The 13,718-nt window shown below is 40.8% G+C and overlaps 1 protein-coding gene across 1 annotated transcript in view; it reads left to right on the forward strand.

Annotated features, from left to right (window-relative positions):
• LOC124554821 (protein sickie) overlaps positions 1-13,718 on the forward strand; it is a 1,236,186-nt gene that overhangs the window by 1,138,216 nt on the left and 84,252 nt on the right. The window lies entirely within an intron of this gene.

Consider the following 13,718-nt stretch of genomic DNA (forward strand, 5'->3'; position numbering starts at 1 on the left):
TAGCAGCCGCCAGCCTGTCCCCAGTGATGGGGAACTCGTCCACAACCCGCTGCTCGGCAACATCCAGGTGGAAACACAAAAGTTTGTCCCTATCGAATGCCAGATCAGGACCCATGGGAAGGCGAGACAGAGCATCAGCATTTGCATGTTGAGCCGTTGGCCGGAAATGAATCTCATAATTGAAACGAGACAAGTAAAGAGCCCAACGCTGGAGGCGGTGTGCAGCCTTGTCGGGAAGTGATGTTGATGGATGAAACAAGGAAACAAGTGGTTTGTGATCCATAACAAGATGAAATTTTGAGCCATAGAGAAAAACACCAAACTTATGAAGAGCGTAAATAATGGCCAAAGCTTCTTTTTCAATTTGAGAATACTTTTGTTGGGCATCCATGAGCGTTTTGGAGGCATAAGCAATGGGTTGTTCCGAACCGTCAGAAAAACGGTGCGCAAGGACTGCACCAACCCCGTATTGAGAGGCGTCTGTGGCAAGAACAAGATGTTGGCCAGGTCGATAAGCAGCCAGGCACGGGGCCTGTTTCAGCATAGTCTCCAGTTTCTGGAAAGCCGCATCACATGACGCGGACCAGTGAAAATGCACGTTTTTATGCAACAGGCGATGCAATGGCTGAGCCACCGAAGCCGCAGACGGTAAAAACTTGTGATAGTATGCTATTTTCCCCAAGAAGGCCTGCAGTTCCTTAACAGATGTAGGGCGAGGAAGGGCATCAATTGCAGCGACAGTTTGCTGAAGCGGACGAATACCCTCCCGAGAGAGTTGAAACCCCAAGTACGTGATAGATGCCTGAAAAAATTGTGATTTCTGAAGATTACACTTAAGACCGGCCGTCTGTAAGACGTGAAAAAGTGTGCGGAGATTTTGAAGATGTTCTTCAGTGGTGGAGCCAGTGACAACAATGTCGTCCATGTAATTGATACACCCAGGGACAGGGAGCAATAATTGTTCCAAGAATCGCTGAAAGAGAGCACGGGCGCTAGCAACCCCGAATGGCAATCGTTGGTATTGATAGAGGCCGAAAGGCGTGTTAAGGAACAAAAACTGCAGCGTCGAGAGGAAGTTGATGATAGGCTTCTGACAGGTCAATTTTAGAAAAATACTGGCCTCCAGCAAGTTTAGTGAACAGTTCTTCAGGACGGGGCATAGGGTAAGTGTCGATGAGGCATTGAGCATTTACAGTGGCTTTGAAATCGCCACAGAGACGAATATAGGCCGAGCAGTGGGTTTGAGCGTGATATGAGCTTCAAAGTCGTTAGCACGGCCTAACTCAGGAGAAAAAAGGGACGAAAATGTCGTCGACAAGGTATCCAATTGGGCATAAGGAATAGCATCAGAGATGATATTGACAGAGTCGTCTATGGAGAACCCAAAAACACGAAAGGCATCGAAACCAAAAAGATTCTCTGCGTTACTCTGGTCAACCACAAATATGGGAACAGTGCAAACAACGGATTTGTAAGATACCTCAGCATCAAATTGTCCCAAGAGAGAAATCTTCTGTTTATTGTACGTCCGTAATTGCCGAGTGACAGGTGACAGGATTGGAGAACCCAACTGAAGATACGTCTGAGAATTAATTATAGTGGCAGCAGAACCGGTATCCACCTGCATGCGAACATCTCGACCAAGGATTTGGACAGTGAGGAATAACTTCCCTGAAAGGGAAGAAGTGCAATTGACAGACAACACAGAATCAGACTCAGCGTCATGTTCACGAACATCATGTATGCGGTCGGATTTGCAAACGGAAGACACATGACCTTTCTTTTTGCAATTGTGACACACAGCCCAACGTTGGGGACAATCCTCGCGTGAATGTTTCGTAAAAAACTGCGGACATGAAGGAAGTTGCCGGGGGTTTTGCTGCAGTTTCTTAGTGGGTTGTTTACGGTTAGGCCGAGGCTGCGCGTGGGAGCGCACTGCGGCCATGTCGGCCGGCGGGGACGCGCTGCAAGCGTCGTCAACAGCGCACAGAGATTGTATTTCCCCGACATCACCCCACGCCTCTATTTGCGCCCCAGCGGCGCGAGAAATTTCAAAAGACTGCGCAATGGAGAGAGCTTCATCTAGAGTCGGATTTGCCAACTGAAGGGCACGTTGCCGAACTTCTTTGTCAGGCGCCGACCGGATAATAGCATCCCGTACCATGGAATCGGCATAGGATTCTTTGTGAACGTCAGTAACAAATTGACACTTTCGGCTGAGGCCATGAACTTCAGCAGCTCAAGCGCGATAGGATTGATGTGGCTGTTTTTGACAACGATAGAAGGCAACACGAGAGGCTACCACATGCTTTTGCTTTTGAAAATAGACAGACAGAAGTGAGCACATATAAGCAAAGGACAAAGACGCAGGATCCTTCAAAGGAGCCAATTGTGACAACAACCGATACATTTGAGGTGAAATCCAGGAAAGGAACAGAGACTCACATGGTTGTTCGTCCATGACATGAAATGCCAAGAAGTGCTGTCAAAGACGTTTTTCATAATCAGACCAGTCTTCCGCCATCTCGTCATAAGGAGGAAATGGAGGTATAGCCAACAACGAGAAACGCCCCACATTTGACGCCGCGACGAAATAGCGAATCACCGCTGTTAGAAGCGTTTGCTGTTCAAGGAGATTTTGCAATAGTTGCTCGACAGTAGCCATGGAAACCTGTGGATCAACGGTGAAAAGGAAAAATCCCATCCTCGTCGCCAATTGTTATAACACCAAGTTTAACACATATATTTCAGAACGACAACACATATAAGTCACAGAGTAAGTTGACAAGCAAGACATGTGTACACGTTAGCATTCAAATGAACACAGAGTCCCAGTCTAGCGGCCGCTGCTCGGCTGGCTGCTTAGGTGGCACAGCTGCTGCATGGCTGGCAGACAGCGCTGCACGTAGAGGACGCGTGTAATTGCGCGGCGGCGCTTTGAATGATTGGCGAGTCACAACAAACACTACATGGAATACAGACAGGAGTTACTAATAATACTAACGCAAGAAATGCATATGGACAGATTCTGTGTTCTGTGTCGTCAGTGATTCATAAGGCATGCAGTAGAAGAATTGGTATAACCTTGTGAAACATCTTGTAGTTGCTTCTAGTGATGTATTGGGGTAGAGAGAGTTAGTAATTGTCTGCTCTCGCTTCAGTTTGCAGAACAATGGAAGGGAGGGGGAAATGCATGACCACAATCCGGCAACCTTCTTTCCCTCGTGCTTCTACCCACCATCTTGTTAAGACACCTAGAATATAATTTCTACTTTGACATGGCTCTATTGCACTTACATGTGGCACACAAAATTAATATTTGTTCATATCCTACTTCATTTAACAACAAACAATAATTTTATACCATGAAAACACTGATTTCAATAATCTGATATTTTTCCATCCCCTGCTGTCCAAACACAATTATCCTAGAGGAAAGTAAGACCTTTTTGTAAGAAATTTAAAATGGTTTACTTTGTGCTGTGAAATATTTTCAGTGGAATGGTTTTTGAGTTATTCAAGCAGAACATAAAATAGTTAGCTCTAAACCCAACCCCCATGCTCTCACCCCACTGCTCAGGATTTTTAGGATGTTGTTTATGGCACTCACTCTTACCACTGTGCAAAATTTTGTGACTTCATGAACTTTTTCTCCTATTCAGTCTTTTTTGGTTTTCGTTGCCTGGGCTAACAGTAAATACAGGATATTTCAAAAAGAATAACCTGATTTTGGACAGTGATAATTATGAAACATGGGACATGTTGGCAAGGAAATGTGTGTTGTTGGAATGGATGTGGCCTAGAGTTTCAGAAAATTGCTGTTAAATGTCAGTCAGTGAGTCTTTTCACTTTTCAGTGAGTCAGATGTAAGATGACTTCTGCTCGACAGAAGACGTTCTGTGTGCTGCAGTTTGCAAAGAGTGAATCAGTGATTTAGGTCCAGTGTGCTTTTCGTTGACATTCTGGCATTGACCCACCTGCTCCCAAAAATATTTGTTGGTGGTATTGCCAGTATGAAGAGACAGGATGCTTGTGGAGATTTAAGAGTCTAGGTCGACCACCCACGTTTGAAGACGTGATGGAAAGAATTCGGCAAATGTTCAAGCAGAGTGCATGAAAATCAACTCACCATGCAAGTAGTGAACTGGCAATGACTCATACAACTGTCTGGCGAATGTTAAGGCATCATTTAATCTATAAACCATTACAGACTGCCACAACAACATACATCAGTTTCTCAGTGACACTCTGCCTCAGCATTGGATATTGTGCGTGGGACCCTGAGACACTGCCGTGCATTCTTGGCCTCCAAGATTGCCAGACATGACCCCATCCGATATATATATAATTTTTTTTTTATGGGAATATATGAAGGAAAGTGAGTTCATCTCTCCTTTACCTCATGACTTAGAATTAGTGAACAGAATAATAGCTGTGATAACTTCTGTAAAAGCAGATACATGATGTAAAGTTCATGATGAATTTAGGAATTTAGCTATCGTCTAGATGTTGTTCCTGCCGCTGGTGGTGGACACCTAGAGCATTTATAATAGCATAGCAAAAACTTTAAGATTTTGTGAGTATTTTTGCAACCCATGCCACATTCACAGTATGTTTTTATCAATAAATATAGAGTTTTGAAATCAGGTCAATCTTTTTTGAAACACCCTGTATTTCATCTTTTTCCATTGTTCCTTAGTTGCTTCAAAATTCGGGGAGGTGTGTTCTGTCTATGCAACTAAATGAAATGAATTTTTATACATATATTACATATTATGTCATAGTTACAATATGTTTCTATGTTACATTTTGTCGTGTTTTTCTCTTGTTTTCCTTATTAGAAACAACTTTTGTAGCACAAATATCATGATGTTAAATTATCATTTGGTGTTACTTAAGATTTTCGTTGTTGTTAGTCCATATGTGTGGTCCTCGTGCTCCAGCTGGTCGATTTCCAGCATTTTTTCAACCACATTTAGTATAACACATCACTTCCACTATTCATTTTGTGATCTACAAGGTGATTATAATTAAAGTTAAACTTTCAAACCGCTGTAGAAATAACACAACTGGTCAGAATGAGGTCAAATTGCAATGGAATATTATTGGAGAAGGGGGACAATGTATGGCAGAAGAAAAATAAATAGTTACAAAATGTAGCAATAGATGGCACTTAAGCATCTTAATTTAATAGTGGGCTACTACAAATGACAAATGAATCATACAACAATGCCTAAGGTGTACGTTTGACATTAAACAAACTGTACTGTTCAGTGTGCATCGGTGTACAGCTGTGATACTGTTAGTTACATAAGCCCATCCACCACGGCAAGTTCATATCACATCAGATGGGAAAAACCAGTTTTTAATTGTCCTGAGGCCAAAAGCTGCATAAAAAGCATCAATCACATCGGTTTTTAATTCTCCTGAGGCCAAAAACCACATAAAAGCGTCAATCAAAATCAAATCGGATTATTAATTTCCGTGTGATTGGAGCAAAACATGTTCAAGAGGCTGTCAACCGTTTTCTGCAACAAATTGAAATCAAGAAACAGCATGTTTCAGAACTGATCAGTGTGTTTCTGGGGTCATGTTCAGAATGTGTTACTCAATGTGTGCCTTCAGTTCGGACAAGTTTGCAATCAGAACACTGAACACATCATCTTTCAGGCAGCCCCACAGCCAGAAGTCACACGGATTAAGATCAGGTGATAAGGATGCCCAGGCTGTAGTGAAATGGCAGCTGATAATTCTAGCATTTTCAAAACGCTGCTTCAGCAGCTGCTTAACTGTATTTGCAATGTGCGGAGGTGAGCCATGTTGCATAAGAATGATCCCATCCACACGTCCATGCTCTTGGAGAGCTGGAATGACGTGGTTGCGCAAAAGACACTCATAGCACTTACCAGTGACAATACAGGTGGATGTGCGTGTGGATTTTCCATTGCCCATATTCGACAATTCTGTCAGATGGAAGTGGGCTTCGTCTCCCCACAAAATCTTCCACAGACAATCATTGTCCACATCCATGCGAGCAAGAAATTCTAAAGCAAAGGTCTCTCTTGCTGGCAGGTCAACAGGTAGCAACTTGCACACATGGATAATTTTGAATGATTAGCAAAGAAGGATGTTTCGTTGGATTTTACACACTGTGCTCACGAGTATGTCTAATGTTTGAGCAATTCTCCATGCATTACATGTTTGCGCACCACCATTCGTCTCCTGTTGCATTGCTGTGCCCACTGCTTCCACTTACGTCGAATCAATTCAATTCCTCCCTCTACCAGGTTGCACAGCAAAAGAACCCGTCTTTTCGAATTTCCGAATCATTTTCTCCAGACCCACGGCAATCGTCGGAACCCTTCAGTGTTCGGAACTTCTGCAGAGCGACATGTGCACAGTAATTATTCTTGTAATACAGCTTTACAAGCAGAGCGTGATACTGCAATGTGAAAGGGGGAAAAGCCCTGTACCAAGCATGTTTATACCAAGTTCAATGGATTGTGCGCATGACAGATGTTTTCATTTATGTATACTGACACATACAGTGCCATCTGTTGATCAGTTTTGACACTATTTTTTTTTCTCCTGCCTTCTGTTTTCCCCCTTGTCTGATAATATTCCGTTGCAATTTGACGTCATTCTGACCAGTGGTGTTATTTCTACAGCGTTTTGAAAGTTTAACTTTAATTATAATCACTGTGTATATGTGTGTGTTTATAGTGTGTAGTGTTGCTAACTGTCATTTTGTGTTTATCTTCCGTCTTTCGTTTGTGTTGTGTGTGTGGTTTGATATTTTTCATTTCATTTTGTGTGTGTGTGGAGGGGGGGGGGGGGGGTCCGAGAGAGAGAGAGAGAGAGAGAGAGAGAGAGAGAGACATAGACATGCAACACAATCTCACAGATAAACAAAAACAACACACCACACAAAAGAACCCAAAAGCACCAACACTCAGGAGCCAACCCAAGGTTCACAAACCCCTTATTCTGTTGAGGCCTGTTATTAATTTCATGATCGCACCACCATACCGTGTGGCAAAACACGGGAACAAAATCATAATGCAACATTATGAAATGAAGAACAGCAGAACAGTAAAAATTACAAATGAACTCATAACTCAAATAAAAGACTTACTCATTCCTCAAACTGTATCATTCATCCCTTTCTCGACATGAGAACATTTACACCTCGATACTCACTGCAGATATAAAACTAATTGAAGAAAACTTCCTGACATACAACAAACTGCCTGCAGACAATATCAATGAAATAACCAAAACTCTCAAAGCAATCACATCCCAAAGTTAATTCCAATTTGTAAAGGAATTTTACTTACAAAAACGTAGGCATCTAATGCGATCACCACTATCAGAAACATTGGAAAACATATTCACCAACCAAATAGAAAACACGGTCATTGAGACAGTCATCACAAAGAAAGGGTACAAAATTGTTTACTGGCACAGATGTGTGGATGACATAATCTCTATGGTGAATGAACCAACCAAGACAATAGATAAACTTCATACTGACATAAACAATATGCATAAAAATATTCAGTTCACCATGGAAAAATAACCACAAAAGAAATGCATTTCTTGGATATAACAATAAAGAGAGACACCAACAAGCACACATTTGACGTCTTTAGAAAGTCAGCAGCCATCCACCCACCCACAAAATCAAAAATTAGTAGCCATATGACTCGTGTTACACAGACTAAATAATATCCCACTCACCAAAGGAAACTATGAAAAAGAATTACAAACACTACAACTCATAGCCACAAACGATGGCTACAACACCCATATAGTACAAAGTCTCAACTAAAAAATCAGAACACAACACACACCTGTGACATGACTAACAGAAAGAAATGGTATACTTTAAGTAACAAACACACATCAACACACAGTATAGCAAATGTATTAAAGAAATAGGGATTACACATTCCTTACGAAACAAGACACACACTCCAGTCATATTTACAAACAACAGACAAACCAGATAAATATCAAGGAGCCAGTATATACCAGTTAGAATGCCAAGAATATGAATCAATATACCTGGGATGACATGCAGGAATTTCAAAACTAGGAATAAAGAACATATAAGAAGTTGGAAGTATGAAAATAGTCATTCTACCATTGCTGAACACGTGATAAAACATGTACATGAACCATCCAACTGCCGTCGAATTATATAGTGCTACATAGGCATGCTTTGCAGGCACAAAGATAAATACTGGCGTCAGTAAAAAAAAAAAAAAGTGGAAGCCGAGCTTTTTTTCTCTGCCCCGAGTTCCGACCACTGCATTTTCATACATTATCCAATGAAGTAAATACAAATTCCGTATTGTTCATCTTCGAATGTAGCAGCATTTCAATGTACTATGGAAATCCGACTGGCAAGACTGTTCAGGATGTTTGTCAATATGGCCAACTGTATGTTCTGAATTTTTTCCTACCTGTGATAAGAGATCGTTGCTAATAAGATCTTTTATGAATTGTGAATCACATGCAGTATTCTCTTCACCATAAGAATAATACGAATATAAACATTTTGCCATGTATTCTTTCATGTTGGCTGCTATCTTATTTAAATCCTGCCTGCCTAATAAACTACGAAACTAGAGTGAGACAACAGGAAACGTGGAATAATATACGTATCATGTCATGTTTATATTCGTATTAGTCTTATGCCTAGTAGTGAAACAGTCAGAAATGAAGCACGGCAATTGACAAGATTTTTAAATCTAAGATGACTAATTTCTGTGCAGAATGTAATGTACTACAGAGGCGTCTGCAAAGATTTTCAAACGGAGAAAAAATTTCGCTAAACTCTCGTTCAGAACATCTTCTATCATACGCAGTTTATTATTTGGTTCTTGTTGGTCATTAGCAAAGAAAGCAGCAGTGTAAGTAGCAACAAATAGCAGTCTCTTGCCATTGTTTCGCTAATGAGACGATTCCTCTTTTTTTTATTTATTTATTTATTTTTTAATTGTAAGCGGCGGTAGCACAAAAGCAAGCCATGCTGTGAGCGGCGACAGGTCGTAAATACTCATTATCAGAATGCGACAAACAATGCATGACACAGTACAGTAATGCATTTTCAGCTTAGAGTGACGTAAACACCTATAACAAAGAGAACAGCACTTATCAGATCAAAGAAAAATAAGCAATCAATTCAAACCAGATGAAGCACATGAAAAAGGACAGAGCACCTGATGTGTAGCAATGGCTACATGGTAAAGCTTAACTGCTAAGCTTAAGACTCGAACCAAACTACTGTAGCTGTATCGTCATTCATTCGACCTAAACTGTGTCTCATATTACAGTGGACCAACTTTGTTTCGATTTGGAGGTGCGGCCTAAAACTTTTCTCTCCCCTTGAATTTCGAGTCTCAAATTTCAGATGCGGCTTAGATTCGGGAATTTTTTTTCCTTAATTTCGAGTCTCATTTTTCAGGTGCGGCTTAGATTTGAGTGCGGTTTAGATTCGAGTAAATACGGTAACACCTAACGATAATTTAACATCACAACATTTGTGTTACAAAAGTTGTTTCTAATCTGAAAAACAAGAGAAAAACCTGATAAAATGCAACATAGTAATGTATTTTATGTATGAAAAGAAACATGTATTACAGCCCACTGAAGATGCTTCACCAATAAAAGAAGTGAAATGTGTATGGCAAATAACAAACTGCCTTTCATTTTAGTTGCATAGATAGAACACTCCTCCATGAACCCTGTATTTCGTGGATATAGGTAAATGTATTATTAGGCAGCAGTATCTGCAATGTTGTCACATTGTGTGCACCATATCTTGCATCAATTTTATGAACAAAATAAGGAAATACCGTCTTTGCTGAAACTTCTCAGCTTTCGCAGCACATACTTGGAATTCTAGTCTAGTGAAGTAACTCTGAGAAAATTGTTCGATCTGTGTGATTTGATTTTAAAATGTGTCAGAATGAACATGTCATAATGTGCGAATGGAAGAACATAGTTGGATATTTTTTATGAAAAAATAAAGCATCAGAATTAAAATGGCTGGTAGTTTATTTAGACAAATAGTGGATAAATGTTGCAAAGTTACAGTGTCCATACTCTATTATCAAACAAATGTGTCAGTCAGCATTTCATTGTTGTGAGTGCAGAGTTAAGTTTCATGTTCACTTCTGCCCTATGGCTATAATAGATAAATGTTGTGATATGATCTAGAAATAGGAAGGAAAATGTTATTGGGAAACAGCCACATCAACTGAATCCCTCTCCAGAGCTGTTTAGTGTCCTTCATAGTTTCAAATGCAAAGCCATAAGAGCTTTCCATTTACATCCACCTGCTGCATCTACGTCTACATCATACTCCGCAATCCACCTAATGGTATATGGCGGAGGGTACTTTCGGTACCGCTATCTAATCCCTCCAACCCTGTTCCACTCACGAATAGTGCATGGGAAGAATGATTGTCCGTAAGCCTCTGTATTGGCTCTAATTTCTTGAATTTTCTCCTCGTGGTCAATACGTGAGATGCATGCGGGGGAGGTATTATGTTGTCTGACTCCTCCTGAAAAGTGCTGTCCCGAAATTTCAATAGTAAATCTGTCCGTGATGCACAACTGCCTGGTATTGTGTATCCTTTCTCGTAGTTGGATGAAGCTGGCATGACAACATATCCTCTAGGAGCTGGCGGTGTTGATGTGGTGGAATACCATAGCAAATTGCGGAATTGCCTTCTCATCATGGCAGCACAGTAGCTCAATAAATAAGTCATATTGACAACAGTTTCCCCTTACATTTAAACTGCGCCACATTTCTGTCCCGTAGAGGAATGTACTGTAAGACTGCAGAGTGGTGTGGTGGTAACATTGAATAAAATGTTATCCAGCTTCTAGCCATGTCAAATGGTTGAAATGTTATGGGCTTTCGACAAAACAGTTTGTGAGCATTGTTAAGTGGTATGACTGCCGATGGGCTGCTGGTTCACCCTTACATACTATAGCTGCTGGATGTGAGATCACTGGTGCTCACAGCATCACCGTATATGAACATACATTGACTCTGTGTATGGTACACCCATTTAAACTGCACAGTTGATGGATCCAACACCAGGCCGCCCTCTCTATTAAGGGTATTATTGGTGATTTAGGCACACTCTTATATCATTTTTTTTCTGTACAACAACCAGTGTTTTATGACCAGGTGCGTGGTGTTGTAGTGTAAAGTCTGTTAGCTCCAGCTGTTGCAAATCTCTTTAGGCAGAATTGTGAGGCTATTGCCTTAGAGACAGTGCCATTAAGGCCTATTTGTTTCTTCTGGTATGTTGATGACATGTTTGTCATTTGGCCCCAAAGATGTGAAAAACTTGACAAGTTCTTGGAATATCTCAACAGAATTAACAGTGACATTGAGTTCACTATGGAAGTATAAAAATACAATGCATTGCACTTTGTTGACATCTTGGTCCACCACATATATAATGGATACCTTGACCACAGCACCTACAGAAAAGCTGTGTACACTGATCTGTACTTGCACACCATCACCGTGTAGCACAGAAGTGCACTATGTTACAATCATTGATAGATCATGCAAGAACAATATCAGACACTGATAACCTACCTCATGAGCTGAGCCACATATGCAACGCCTTCAGGAACAGTGGCTACTATGTTCACCAAATAAGTGAAATGATCTTAAGCAGGAATCACAATAAGACCACTGATGAGTAGCAGGAAAAGGAAGTTGCTCTTTTACTGTTTTGAGTGCTGTTTTGAGGCTCTGTGTCAGACAAAATAATTTGCCTGCTGATAAGACACGAAACAAATCAGTCTTCAGGACTCTGAAAAAAAATCTGGCAATTACTGAGACCAGTTAAAAGACGCAGCATTTGTCAGAACACCTGAGGTCTACAAGATACCTTGCGGTTATAGCCAGTCTTACATTGGTCAAATGGTGTGTACTGTAGGACAACACAGAAAGGAACATGAGAGGTTTCATTGTCTATGCTAGCCCGAAAAATCTACTTTAGCTGCACACGCACACACACACACACACACACACACACACACACACACACACACACACACATATTAGAAAATGGTTACTGTATCAAATATGACTAAGCCTTTGTCATGGATCGCACTAGTGGCTTCTGGGACTGTATAATTAAAGAAGCCATCAAAATAAAAATCATTGGTAGCACCCTTAATGGAGATAGTAGCCTGAGCTCAACATGGCATGGGATCCAGTGATCATTAGGTTGAAGTAGCTGTATCAAAAGCTGAATCAATGTATTTCCATACATGGCGATGCTGTTGACACCAGTGACATCACCGCTGGCAACTGATGTGTATAGTAGCATACCAGTGGCCCATAACAGTTGTTTTTGTTAGTTTTACAAGTTGATGTTTACCTGATATGTACATGTATAAAGCTACTGCAGTAGTCATTACAGAAGCAACTATAAACAGTTGTATCATTTTGTGTGCAAAAATACGAGGGGCGTTTGAAAGGCCCATGCAGAGTCCAAGAGATGGCACCACCGGCGCATATCGAGGTCATGTTTAGTTAGTAGCATCTTTGGAAAGCACGCACACCAAGTTTCAGCCATATTGGTCTATTTCTTTGTGTTTGGCATTCGTGTGAATCAAATAGGTACAGTGATTGTCAAAAAAATGGACGAAAAAGAATTTCGTGTGGTGATTAAACATTACTTTATGAAAGGCAAAATGCCTCAGGAGACTAAAGAGAAGCTTGATAAACATTACGGTGACTCTGAAATTTTGATTAGAACAGTTTATAAGTGGTTTAAAAATTTTCGGAGTCGCCATATGGGCACAAGTGATGCTGAACGTTCTGGACGCCCTGTGGAGGTTACGACTCCAGAAATCATTGATAAAATCCATTATATGGTGATGGGTGACAGAAGAGTTAAGGTGCGTAAGATTGCTAGTGTTGTGGGCACCTCAAATGAAATGGTACATAATATTTTGCATTAACATTTGGAGATGAGAAAACTATCCACAAGATGGGTTCCGTGATTGCTCACGCTTGACCAAAAGCGGAATCGTGTGAAGTGTTCAAGGATCTTTTGCAGCTGTTCAGGAAGAATCCACAGGACTTTAAGCATTGTTTCGTCACTTTGGATGAAACATGGATACATTACTATACTCCTGAGACCAAACAACAGTTCAAACAATGGATTACCAAGGGAGAATCTGCGCCAAAAAAGGTGAAGACCATTCCTTCGGCCAGAAAGGTTATGGCGACTGTCTTTTGGGATTCGCAAGGGATAATCCTCATCGACTATCTGGAAAAGAATAAAACTATTACAGGTGCATATTATTCATCGTTCTTGGACCATTTGAAAACTGAGCTGCAAGAAAAACGCTGGCGATTGGACCGCAAAAAAGTCCATTTCCATCACGACAATGCACCAGCACACACCTTAGCCATTGTGGTCACAAAATTGATGGAAATAGTATTCCAACTCATTTTCACATCCCCCATTTCACATTCAGACTTGGCTCCCTACTACTATTTGTTCTCCGATTTGAGGAAATGGCTGGCGGGACAAAGATTTTATTCAAACGAGGAGGTGATTGCAGCATCTAATAGCTATTTTGCAGACTTGGACAATTCCTATTATTCGGAAGGGATCAACAAATTAGAACAGCATTGGATGAAGTGTATAAGTCTAAAAGGAGAC

This window comes from Schistocerca americana, chromosome X (assembly GCF_021461395.2).
Source record: "Schistocerca americana isolate TAMUIC-IGC-003095 chromosome X, iqSchAmer2.1, whole genome shotgun sequence".
NCBI lineage: Eukaryota > Metazoa > Arthropoda > Insecta > Orthoptera > Acrididae > Schistocerca > Schistocerca americana.